The 14,130-nt window shown below is 36.2% G+C and overlaps 1 protein-coding gene and 1 pseudogene across 5 annotated transcripts in view; both read left to right on the top strand.

Annotated features, from left to right (window-relative positions):
- LOC136839138 (43 kDa receptor-associated protein of the synapse) overlaps nucleotides 1-14,130 on the top strand; it is a 555,854-nt gene that overhangs the window by 390,435 nt on the left and 151,289 nt on the right. The gene's annotated exons all lie outside the window — the stretch shown is intronic.
- Nucleotides 6,991-8,540, top strand: LOC136839718 (uncharacterized; annotated as a pseudogene).

Below are 14,130 nucleotides of genomic sequence, written 5' to 3'. Positions count from 1 at the left end.
GACAGCCGACCTACTCCCTTAGTCGCTGACAGCTGAGGGGAAACTCAAATCAAAAGTGTGACTAGGTCATGTTCTGCTGTTTGTAAAGCGTACATTTCTTTACCATTCTCTTTAGTAGTTATAAACAAGCTCTGCCACAATTCCTTTTAAAATTACTCACGATCTTTGGTTAACATGCTTCGCATATAAGGTGCATTGTTACCGTGGCAATAAATAAACAGATAATTTGTAAGAAATGCCACGGCGAGTTCATAAAAGGGTACAAAATAATTTCGATATGTAACGTTCTCGCTTCACTCTGGGTTCAAAATTAGATACACAAGAATATATTCCCAATGCATGTGGAAACGACCGGTCTTATGAACAAATTAAGCTTTTAAAGTTGTTAACGAAAGAAGATATTCAATTATATGTACACTCGGCAAGGAAAGCGAGGATTCAGTTTTCATTAGGATTCGTTCATCGAATTTTAATTTATTTTCTTGCGGAAAACACATAATCTCGGTAAATTTACTCCAGAATATGAAAATACAATGCAAATTATATCATATATATATGTTAAATCTGCAAAACGAAAACGTTCAGATACTTAAAAACACCATGCATGTCCGAAGTAATCAGAATTTCTCAGATGACTTCGTTCATAGAGATCTAAAAGATAGTGTGTGGATATCTCGGTGTTGTACTGTTTATCAGAACGGCAATATTTACTCGTTTTCCGTTGTGAACAGGCTTATTATTGCATCATCATATGGGGTAATGATAATTTCTTTAATTTTTACACATTCATATTTGTATTTCGCGGTGTTAGAAGTCAGCTGGAATTAATGGCAGTAAGTGTTGTGACAGCTAGGGTAGGTTAACCAAATCAATTTAAATCCGCAAGAGCGTTATCTATGATGGGAGGAGCAGCGCGAGAACTTCGGGGGGAAAACATAAGTAACTGGATCTTTCTTGACGTTGTCATAGTTTCTCTCTCTCTCTCTCTCTCTCTCTCTCTCTCTCTCTCTCTCTCTCTCTCTCTCTCTCTCTCTCTCTCTCTCTCTCTCTCTCATACTCTCTCCATTGCTAAAAATACTGTACAAATATAGTATCGCTCAATCTCTAAAAAAAAAAAAAAAATGAGTAGCTCTACATATAGGCCTAGGCTTACACAACAGCAAACTCTCTCTCTCTCTCTCTCTCTCTCTCTCTCTCTCTCTCTCTCTCTCTCTCTCATCATAACATTGCATTCATTCCTTTATTGTTCCCCACGTTTTTCGTTGGACATTGCTCAAATTTAGCTCTTGATTTCATTATGGAAGATCGCATTTCTGATTATGCAAGCATTCCGTTCATTGTGGTGTCATAAATTCATTTATGTAAGGTTACTTGGTAGGTTATGTCGAAAAATGTTTTTTTTTTTTGCTCAGAATTGTCGCTGCAAATTACAACTTGAACGAATACTGTAAGGCTTAGTACTGCATTTAAGTATCAATGATTCCAGAATCGTAGAATATGATTGAAAGTTATAGGAGGTCAAGCAAAAAACAAACACAATAAGACTGAAGCTCCTCCCCTTTCTAAAGTTGCCAGATGTCGCATTATTGAGCAATATATGTCCGAAGATTTAAAAAAACTGTATCCTAACTTTCCTTGCCGAGTGTATTCTTTAAAAATGACTTTAGATAAAAAAAAAATCTTACATCTTCAGTTTATTACACAAACATTCGTACGTATACTCTTGGTAATTGTAAATGACCTTGTAAATATATACATACCAGTATATCTGAAATTACATGTATGTGTATTTTTTGTGCATGTGCACTGAAGCATACCCAGAACGTGTATGTTACACGAAATCCCAGTGGAACGATTAGCAGCATTAATGCTGGTGGAGAACGATAATTGAAAAAATGAGTCATTAACTCAAGTTAGTTCTGCTAATAGCAAGGGCACTGAAATTAGATTGAAGTCAATTTACTCTCTCTCTCTCTCTCTCTCTCTCTCTCTCTCTCTCTCTCTCTCTCTCTCTCTCTCTCTCTCTCTGCGTACTTGGGTTTGAATATCTGTATGCTTTTTCCAACTATAAGTTTAATAAGTGCTCCGCCTAAGAGAAGGTAGCTTAAAAATAAAAAAAGTCGCTGTGGATATTTTTGTATTAGTGGAGCAGATATGTTTCTCTTCTTACTTTGAAAGTATTTTATGGTGCAAAATGGCATCAATTAATTTTCAATTGCCTGAACCTGTTTTTGACTACACTTTAACTGCTGAGATTAAAATAAACAAGGTTTTCTCTTGCCACATACAATATAGCCTATACACTCCTTACGCTGACAAGTTTTTACACATTCAACCGTCCCCAAAGGCTTCCTTGACACTACCTTGCAAGTAATATCCCTTTCAGCTGCCCCAGAAACAATCATTCTTCGCACTTCCCTTTCTTGCACACACTGCCCATTGCCTTTGTCTTACTAAGTGTTAGAGCATTGAACTTTCGCTAATTAATTGCTTTCACCTATAAATTCACTTTTGCAGCACATCCACGATCATTAAAATCCCCTAAGCTTAGTATTTTACTTTTTCTCCATTTTGTCAAAATCAGAGCAGGTATTGGTTCCAAACCCCTGGGCCCCGGCCATTATGTGGCCTTTTATACTACGGAGTGGCAAGAACACCATTGTTTTCGTTTTAGATCATTAATTACAAATTAGTGTGCTTGTCATTGTTCTAAGCCTCTAAGAGGATCAGGCTTAGGGCATTTCCTCTCCGCAAAGGGTCCACAGCCTTTCACCAGGTGCAATTTTGCCTGGGGTTACATGATATCTGGATTTCGAACCATTGGTTCTTCCTGGGGCAGCAAAGTCTCTACAGTAAGTTGTATCGGCTGCTATCTTCGACGTGGCAATCGTCAGCAAGGAGACTGACTCAGGCGTATGTGGTAACGGGTGTTTATCCCTTGACTGATTAATAAAAAGATAATTTGCAGCCGTGCCATAGCGAGCTCATAAAAGAGTACAAGGTTATTTTGTTACGAATCTTTCTTCATTTTGGCTTCAAAATTGGCTACAGAAGCCACTGTTCCTTGTGTATGTTAGATATAGTCGCTTTTATAAACACATCAAGCTGTTAAAGTTGCTAATGGAAGAAAAACATTCAAATATAAACACTAGCTAATAAGCGAGTCTTGCTGTCTATTTTTTTTTAAATTAAGGTAATCCAAAAGATCTCATGACCTCAATGGGAAAAATTGTAACGCAAACATTCATTTCTTATAACAGATATAAACTATGCCAGTTTCTATTCTGAGTCCTCCCTAGAGTGACAGTGCCTTCAGTGCACCTCACGTGGTGCCCTGTAGTCATTACTTAGGGTTCTTTGCAGCGTCCCTTTGGCCAATTTCTTTGCAGCGTCCCTTTGGCCCCTAGCTGCAAACCCCTTTAATCCCTCTTATTATACCTCCGCTCATATTCTCTTTCGCCCATCTTACTTTCCACCTTCTCCCAACAATTGTTTCATAGTGCAACTGCGAGGTTTCCCTCCTGTTACACCTTTCAAACCAGTAAACTCTCATTTTCCCTTTCAGCGCTGAATGACCTCATAGGTCTCAGCACTTGGCCCTGGACCTGAATTTTATATTCCAATTCCAGTTATATTTTGAGTCCTTGTGCGCATTTATATCCAGTTTATGTTTTTGGCTGTGATGCCTCTTCAAGTTATTGTGTTTGTGTATTGGTGCTTGTTAACGTGAATCTTACAAATCTTATAAATGCGCATGGTGGCATAATTTGCCGCTGACCTTGTAACTAGCGTGTCTTTAGTCCCAACCTAAGAAGGAGAATTTCCTCATTCGTTTCCTCTGAAACGCAAGAACTTTCCTTTTCGATGCGTTCCCGGAAATATTAGGAAGTCGAAAATTAAAAAGGTCAAGAGCCTATGTATTTACATAATATATATATGCATGTGATCCACACGTTTTTGAACGCTCCCGAGCACATTTCTCTGTAGAGGACGGAAAATATAAAACGAATCTTTCCTTGTATTTTACGTAACTGCATAATATTTCATTCAGAAAGCAATAAAATGGTGAAATGACAGAAAAAAACTATTTGCTCATGAGAGAAGCAGACAGAATGAATTTCGTAGAAATGAAGGTGAATTCCTCATTATACGCCCTTTGTATTTAATTAATTTATTTATTTATTTATTGTCATTGCCACGTAACGATCGTTATCAGCTGAAGTGAGGGCGAGTGTCAAGCGCCCCCCGCCCTCAAAGCCGAAGGCCTCACGCTCGTAATTGAGTAGTCTTTCTACTTTAAGTAGAGAAAATTGAACGTTTGGAGATGTAGGTAGGCGACTTGACGTCAAGTGGCGTTTTGTGACGTAAGCGCCACAGCAGATGTGCACGCACGAATATATATCGGCTCGACCACAGTTGCAGATATTTTTTTTCTTTCTTTCTTTGTTGCACGTGCCAGCCATGCGCAGAAAGTGGTGGTGCTCTCATTTTCTTGTGCGCAATGCGTGTGGGGATTGAAATGTTCGCTGAGGGAATTGTAACTAGAAAAAATAAATTGTATATGCGTACTGATACATAAATAAGTCCATACATACATATGGGACTGTGTGTTTATTGTGAGAGTTAGTACTTCATATACAAGAAAGACATAATAAGCATTGACGATGTTGAATACTGGAAAAAATTGGGAAATCCCCTCTCTCTCTCTCTCTCTCTCTCTCTCTCTCTCTCTCTCTCTCTCTGCTCCTCCTCCCCCTCTGCTGCTCTCCTAAGCAAACAGAAAGTGAATGGTCTTTTTGGATCCACCAGTCGTATGTGTGGACATTTCGAAGGATAAGAAAAAGAATAACCGGCCAAGAGAAATATTTAGTTGGCAGTTTTATTAAAATTCTTCCAAACATTCTATTGAGTCGTGACAGAATATGGCCCTGCTGACTTTTGTTTTCCATCCTTGTTTTTTTTCTTTTGTAGCTGGATATTAGATATAATAAGAGGTATTTTCGTTTACTTTGGTTCTCCCCTTTTTCATGAGTTATTCGCCTATTTTATGTAAGGAATGGAAAGAGAGGAGGGGAAATACCTCATGTATTGCCAGGGTATACAAGGTAGTTCTTAGCGCTGCTGTAGGCGGCGATTTAAGCCTTCTCGTTCAGAAATGTATATTTATTTATTGTGTTTGCGTATGTTTAATATCAATAGTAATTTTGTTAAAATGCGGGAAATGCTTTTTAAGAGTTATTGAAACATTCATACCATTAGAATATTTAGGCATGCATTTGAAAGGTAATGGAGGATTCCTGTAAGTTAGCTCTTTGTTCTCTCTCTCTCTCTCTCTCTCTCTCTCTCTCTCTCTCTCTCTCTCTCTCTCTCTCTCAATAGTGATGCTAAAATAGTAGTAGTATGTAGTAGTTATTGCTAATGTAGTTTACATAGACTTGACGGTTGCTGATGCAAATAATAGAATTATTAAAATTGTATCACATTAAGTTGAAATTTTAGGACGTTTCTAGGATCACTTTAGTTTTTCACATATTCCAATTATTTTTTATCTGTAGCTGATAATCATCTGATTTTCACTTAGTCGCATTAATGATCAATCATTGATTACCTTTACTTATTTATTGAGAAATTTTCTTTTCCGTTTCGGAGAGAAGTTAATTTTCGTGTCACCCCGTAATGTTATTTCATTTAACGGTATTTTTCAGTTTCACGTCCTTTTTAACGCATTTTCCCCTAAATTCCACTTATTTTCCAAAGTCGAGAGTACAATGCACTCCACCAGTAAGAAAAAAAAAAAAAATATATATATATATATATATATATATATATATATATATATATATATATATATATATATATATATATATATATATATATATACACAGTTCCACATTTCCTACTTCCTATTTTGTGTGTTCCTATTTAATATATATATATATATATATATATATATATATATATATATATATATATATATATATATATATATATATATAAAGAGACAAAGAGAGAAAGAGATGGAATGTATATGCAGTTGCATTAAACTTAGCAGGATAGCGTGACAAAGCGTAACGATATTATCGAAAATTAAACGATTTTTTGTTCCTTATACTTCATTTACATGGGTACCCTTCGTTTTCCGTGCATACTGTATGTATATATATATATATATATATATATATATATATATATATATATATATATATATATATATATATATATATATATATATATATATATATATATATATATATATATATATATATATATATATATATATATATATATATATATTGTGTGTGTGTGTATAAATAAAGGCAAATGTCACGAAGGAAAAAAGAAACAAAGGAGTGGTTGCTAGGCCTTTCGACACACGGACCTTTACTAGCAGACTGATGAAAAATATAAAAGTGAGTTTACAAGAAAGCTCGTATAATTGACAGATGACATATAGATATCCCTGAGGATGGGGATTATAAGGAACAGATGCACCTGGAATCCAACACAGTGAAGAATTAGTGGACGTACCAAAACATGAGTAAATCTTTGAGAGGTTTTACATAGAATTAGGCCCAACTGGCTCAAAAGCAGGGAGGAGTCAATTAAAGGATTATACAGGAGAAGAGGCTAACCACTGAAAATGACCTTGGAATGAATAAACTGATTACATATTTATAAAAGTACAACACATTTTCTCCTTTTGGTAAACTATAACAATTTTTGCAGAATGAACATTTTCAAAAAATCTATTAAACATTCGAATACATATGGAAAACATATATAAGGTAACTACTATGCATTTCAGGGCCGTGTCCAATTGATTTTCGTTGATAAAATCCTACCAAAACATCGGATATGGGTCACATTTTGGAAATAGGTATTTGAAGCCACAGCCTAATTGGCAAAAATATGCAGTAATGTCTAATGTGAATAATAAAGGCACTTACCAGAGTAAATCCAAAGGGTAACTTAGCTAAATTTAGACGCACCCAGAGAGAGGCTAGTTGTGACGTGAAGTATGACATCAGACGTAATACCCAGTAAACTTTCCATTCACAATAGTAAACACGCCGATAACAGGAGGAGGACAGCAGAGCATTCATACGTCAAAGTCTTTGATAATTTTACAGTGGGTGCCATTCGTCGGTTTGTTCACGAGATATTTGCTGCAAAGCAAGTATTTACTGTTAGAACCCTGATGACAGATTTGAAGACAGCCACTATAATCCCTGAAACAACCTCCGAGATAGCGGTGTGGCGGCTCCTGCAAGATATGGGATTCAGATATAAAACGTCTCAACGAAAGATGTATCTTGCAAAAGAGTCCATTGATGTGGTTTGCCGACGGATCGGGGCTCTCCGGGCTCTGAAGCACCATCGAGAAGATGGAAGGGAGATAGTATATGTCGATGAGACGTGCTTCACCACCAGAATGAGCCACAACAGAGAGTGGGTGGACACCACACAACCTGCTACCAGTGCCACGCATAGCCGACACGTACCACCTGGCGAGGGAGAGCGCTTCGTGGTGGTAGCAGCTGGCACAACAAATGGATTTATTGAAGGCTCTTTCCTTTGTTATCCTGCAAAGAGTACAAGTGGCGATTACCACGGGGAAATGACAGGCGAGCTGTTCATACGCTGGTTAACAACGCAGCTTCTACCATTGCTGCCTGAACCATCAGTGTTGGTGCTCGACAACGCACCTTATCACAGCCAGCTATTAGACGAGTGTCGGTGTCCTGCCACGGCCACCTAGAAAGCAGACCTTATTACCTGGCTTCAGAGTCGCCGAATCCCTGCCCTAGACGGTGCCACAAGACCTGAGCTGTTGCTCATATGTCAACAGAACAGGCCAAAACCACAGTACATCGTGGACAACATAATTCGAGAGTGGGGCCACGAGGTGGTGCGTCTGCCACCTGCCCACCCAGAGCTCAATGCCATTGAGCAAGTATGGGCGTGTATGAAACGTCATGTGCGTTCATCTTTACAGCGATTCACCCGGGCAGACTTGCAGGCAAGACTGGAGGAAGCCAAGCTTTTGGCCACTGAAAGTGTTTGGGGGTCTGCAGTGAAACGATCTCGAGCCTTTGAGGATGGGTATTGGTCAATGGACAACATTCAAGAGCCTGTTGGACCTATCATTATAAACTTAGACAACGATGGCGAAGATATAGAAGACCTATACCTGGATGATGACGATGATGAATATGAATAAAAATTATTTTGGTTGTGTGTTCTCTATTTTTTTTTTTTTTCCTTTACTCATGTAGAAATATTGATTTCTGTATTTGTAACGAAACTTCTTTACTTATGGTCTGCTCAGTGAGCAAGACTCAGATTCGAACAAGTTCTGTCTTAATCTTAAACAAACAACAACATATGCTTTTACATAGTTTTATATTTTAATCTTTGTATAAGTTTATTTCACATTTCAGTTTTAATGCAGTTCAGCAGAATAATTGGATTAATGGATTATAAAATTTATGTTATAGCCCAAGTGCTTAGACTATGAATTATGAGTATCATATTGCACTACAATGTAGTTATGCTTGAAATATAAATATAAATATATATATATATATATATATATATATATATATATATATATATATATATATATATATAGAGAGAGAGAGAGAGAGAGAGAGAGAGAGAGATACTGTAAGAGAGAGAGAGAGAGAGAGAAGTGTATAGGGTAGCTGTTTGTGTGTCTTCATTCATAAAGTGGCTATACGACTGGAGTGTCTAGTAACTACGTCATACTACAGTAGAGTATCAATGAGTGGGAGGGCCTTCAGTAATGACGTCTACATAGTCTCTCTCTGGGTGCGTCTAAATTTAGCTAAGTTACCCTTTCAATTTCTTAGATTTACTCTGGTAAGTGCCTTTATTATTCACAACAGACATTATTGCATATTTTTGCCAATTAGGCTGTGGCTTCAAATACCTATTTCCAAAATGTGACCCATATCCGATGTTTTGGTAGGATTTTATCAGCGAAAATCAATTGGACACGGCCAAGAAATGCATAGTAATTAGTAATTAAATCAGTGATTTTATCTTTAAGGTCATTCTTGAACATTTAACTAATACAGGGGTCAAAATAATACATGCCAGGGCTAAGGTTGAAATTACAGCTGAAAGTAAGCTGCATAATTGCAGATTCTAAAAGATTTCATGAAGAGGAATCCTTCGATCTGGCAATTACTGAACTGTCAGTCGAATTGATCCTGTGTGTTTTCATTTAAATAAATGAATATTGCATTGGATGTTTGCCCAGTTTTGGATTCCAGGTGCATCTGTTTCTTATAATCCCCATCCTCAGGGATATCTGGATGTCATCTGTCAATTATACAACCTTTCTTGTAAACTCACTTTTATATTTTTCATCAGTTTGCTAGTAAAGGACCATGTATCGAAAGGCCTCGCAACCACTCCGTTGTTTCTTTTAGGCGTAGCAACCGCTCCGTTGTTTCTTTTAAACTTCGTGGCATTTGCCTTTAATTATACATTCACCACGTTCCATATCTTCGTGAATCAGTTATACATATATTATGCATATATATAAAAATTCCAAAGACCATGGGGAACACTATTTTTTTTTCTAATACCCATATATATATATATATATATATATATATATATATATATATATATATATATATATATATATATATATATATATATATATATATATATATATATATATATATATGTGTGTGTTGTGTGTTTGTGTATGATTAAGTAGGGTACAGCAAAACTCCAAAATAGGAAGTAGGAAATGCGGACCAATATATATATCATGACACCATTCTTCCTGGTTCACTTTATGAGCTTCTTTCTGAGATTTTTATTACTGGTGGACTGTATTGTACTCTCGACTTTGGAAAATAAATGAAATTTATGGGAAAATGCGTTATAAAGGACGAGGAATATATATATATATATATATATATATATATATATATATATATATATATATATATATATATATATATGACATGTGTTTGAGTATTATATTTATGTTGGTTAAGGGTTTATTCTCTCATTGGCATAACTACATATGTGTTAACTTCTTACGGAGCACAAGTATGGCTTCTTAAACGGAAAATTTCCTTGGCTTTTATCATTCTTTCTTGCTAATGTTTGTTCATTCGTTCTGGAGGATTTTTCTCCCACTATTTTTGTTATGGAATGGGAAAATTTGTCAAAAGGTTTGCTAACCAGTGCTCCTCCTGTAAACTGTTTTATGCATTGCCTGGTAACGCAACGGCAACCCTTACCTATTTATGGTCAAGTTTATAATTTTTTTTTTTTTTTTGCTGTTTTTTCCTTCTCTTTATCAGCGACTATTTCCAATAGATGATTCAGTTTATTACATCTATTCTTTCAACGCCCAGCAGTTCTATGACTTACTAGCTCAATCCCGTATTGTTCTTCATCTTTGACCTGACCTGCAATACTTGAGCGTGAGTATTATTGGACACTCCATGACTTTGTCAACTTTCGTGCAATCTGACCAGTTTCCTTCTACTTCTCTGCGCGCTCTCTCAACCAGATTCTCTGTTGACGATATAATCCGGCCTCTTTTTAGTCAACGATAATTCAGATTACTTAGACTTTCGTTGTCGAGATGACATTGGTTTAAGTTCGTAAGGCGGCTGCCACAAAATTAAGTTTTGTTTTGGTTCAGTGCGTTACTAAAACTTTACATTAATTTGAAATGACGAGCTCCTTTAAAACTTAAGAAGGGGAATCAAACGGCTTTGTAAAGTTATGGTGTTTTTATCAACGAGAAGTTAAGAGCGTCGGTCCATAGCAAAATTATACCTCATCCCCGCAGTCTGAATTGGGACAAATATCTTCATTAACCCAGAATGAGTTCATATAATGTAGGTCTGCGAGGCAAATGAGTTTCCTTTGTGTTAATGACATTAGAGTGGTCAGGAGGATCCCTTAACGTATTTAGGGAAAGTTCCGCCAGATTACGTACGGGTTCGGTAACCTCCTGCCTCACATCCAGGAAGAGAGAGGAGGAGTTACAAGCCAAGTCTGAAAGCGTTAATGAACGCTCTATGTTTTGTTTCATGTGTTTGTTTTCGCTCACTAGTTTTGCTTCATTGCGTGGTTTATAACGCTAACATTCCAATAAACAGAACTGAGAGTGCCATATTACGTCCTCCCGAAAGGAGTGAACGATTTTCCTCTCACTTGATTCCTGTATCATTCTGTCTTTGAAGAATTTGGTCTTTCGCTTTCAAGTCATTGGTTTGTCTCGGTTTCTGTGGTATGTATGAAGAATCTCCGAAAGGTGACTGTCATCTATTTTGACTCTCGAATGTCAACGCAAAAGTGCGGCGACGAAGCGATTTAATGTTTTGAAATACAGGCTACAGTATTTTAATTGCATTAGTGGTGGTAGTAATAGTTGTAATAGAGAGTATGAAATTGCGGGAAAAGAAGTGTTGATAATGATAGGCGTCAGCTTTGTGATCTTCGTTGCTTTGTTTAGTATTATTAAAGTTGAAAACTTTAATGGATGATAACCATTCAGCTGGACGCCAGGCGGAGACAATGTAAAACTCTGGAAACGTTACCTGACAAGAGCACTATTGACGAACACAACTAAGGAAAAGAAATAGCCGATCCATCCCCTCAGAAGATAAACTGTTGCGAAATGCATGAATATTTTGATGTCATGACATCATAAAAAAAGAATGTCGAAAAGCGATACGATGTATAAAATTACCGGTATTAAAGAGAATAATTCTGGAACTGAAGGGCAGTAAGAACGAGGTTAGATGTGCTTTACAGGAACCCTTCAACTTGATCTATGAAACAAAAACTTTCCCCGCGATTTTAGGTCGGTTTAAGTGTCGCAGTGAAGTCTGAATAGACTTTGATTATTCGTTTCATTATTTAGGCATCTGGCCAATTTCAGTATAACCTTAATGATCGCAGAAGATTCAGCTTGCCTCTCATTTGTTTATAATATTTTTTTTTATTAAATTTTTGTAACTGTGGATATTCCTTAAGAGTATGCGATGCGCTTTTCCTAGGCCGCTCTCTCGTAGGGAGTTAATTGTACGTACAGAATTCGCCCTTTGTTTTTAAACTAAATATAACTATACTGTACCTTTCAGGGTCTAATTTTACTTTTTCTTAGTGTCTACTAGAATAGTATTTTATTTTTTCTTGATGTAATTCGCTGCCGTTATGAAACAAAAGCATAATAAGACAAACGATGACGTAATTCCACACGGAAAGTGTAAATTAATGCCACTGAAAATTAAAACAAGAAACTCGGTGAGCCACAGAATCGTATTGTCTGCATGAATGAAAAAGAGCGAGCATCTAAAATCGAATGGAAGAGAAAATAAATGTTGTGAGGGAGTCGAGAGGAAGAAGCGGATAAATCAGATCAGGAAACTAAACCCAAATGACGCAAGAATGAAAATAAGGGAGTTCGGATTTGGCTTCGAACCAAAAGGTAATGGGGCGGTATTACTACCTTCAACAGGATCGACTTCCTCAACAGTTTTCTTTTATTCTGCTTTGGTTGATGCAAAAGCTCTCTCTCTCTCTCTCTCTCTCTCTCTCTCTCTCTCTCTCTCTCTCTCTCTCTCTCTCTCTCTCTCTCTCTCTCTCAAATGTAAGGTTACCTTTGGTATTGAGAATAATTCGTTTGGTACAAAAGTTAAAGTAAAACTTGCGGAATTGTTGTTTGCATGAGACAGGAAGTCAGACAAGGAAAATAATTTTATAGAAGATTTGGATCCATTTTTGACAAATGAAGCTCCTCTTCCGATTTGCCTTCAGTGACACTAGAAGCTTGAAGGAGAGCGAAGCCTCGAATAAAATTTAACTTGTATTGAAGCTGGTCCTGTTTATCAGACATAAATTCAGATTATGGCAGAAGGAACGGTACGATTTATTTCACGTATTTCCTTCCTCCAAAAGGAACGCGTTACATGTCATTCTGTTTCGTCAGAGAAATTATGTTCCAATTTCTTTACGTTGCTGAAATTTTGTTTAGTTTCTTCTTGTCGTTAGATTTTTTTCACTTCTAGTCGCTGGAATTTGGTTTCACTTGATTCTCGTCGCTGGAATTTTGTTTAATTTCCTTCACGTCGCTGGAATTTTGTTATACTTTCTTCTTGTCGCTGGAATTTTGTTTTACTTTCTTCTCGTCGCTGGAATTTTGTTTTACTTTCTTCTCGTCGGTGGAGTTTCATTTCACTTATCGTTCCTGGAAATCTGTTTCACTTGCTTCTCTTCGCTGGCATTTTGTTTCACTTTCTTCTCGTTGCAGAAATTTTGTTTCACTTTCCTCTCGTCGCTGGAATCTTGCTTGACTTTCTTCTCATTGATAAAATTTGTTTCCACTTTCTTCGTCTCGTCGCTGGAATTTCGTTTCACTTCTCGTTGCTGGAATTTTGTTTTAATTTCTTCCCGTCGATGGAATTTTTTTCACATTCTTCTCGTAGATGGAATTTTGTTTCACTTTCTTCTCAATGGTAGAACTTCGTTTCACTTTCTTCTCGTTCCTAGAATTCGCTGGAATTTTTTTTGACACTCCTCTCATCTTTCAAATTTAGTTCTGCTTTCTTCCCTTCGCTGGAATTTCTTTCGAAATATTGTATTTGGTTTACATTGCAAACTGGAAAAATAAAATGTTTCTGTCCATGTTGTTTATTTATTAACATTTATTTATTATGCGTTATTGATTACAAAAGGCTTATGCAAACGTTTTCTGAACCGAAAGGTCAACGACGAAAACACCCTTTTTGTCAGAAATAACAAGCATAAATATATATATATATATATATATATATATATATATATATATATATATATATATATATATATATATATATATATATATATATATATATATATGTGTGTGTGTGTGTGTGTGTGTGTGTGTGTGTTTATAGGCATGTATGTATGTGTGTGTATTACATTATATATATATATATATATATATATATATATATATATATATATATATATATATATATATATATATATATATATATATATATATATATATATATGCGTCTGTATGTATAGAGAGAGAGAAAGAGAAACTGTACCAGCGCACTCTTATATTAATACGCGCAG

This window comes from Macrobrachium rosenbergii, chromosome 6 (assembly GCF_040412425.1).
Source record: "Macrobrachium rosenbergii isolate ZJJX-2024 chromosome 6, ASM4041242v1, whole genome shotgun sequence".
Classification (NCBI taxonomy): domain Eukaryota; kingdom Metazoa; phylum Arthropoda; class Malacostraca; order Decapoda; family Palaemonidae; genus Macrobrachium; species Macrobrachium rosenbergii.
Note: the sequence above shows the minus strand (reverse complement) of the source record. Positions and strands in the feature narration are given on the sequence as shown.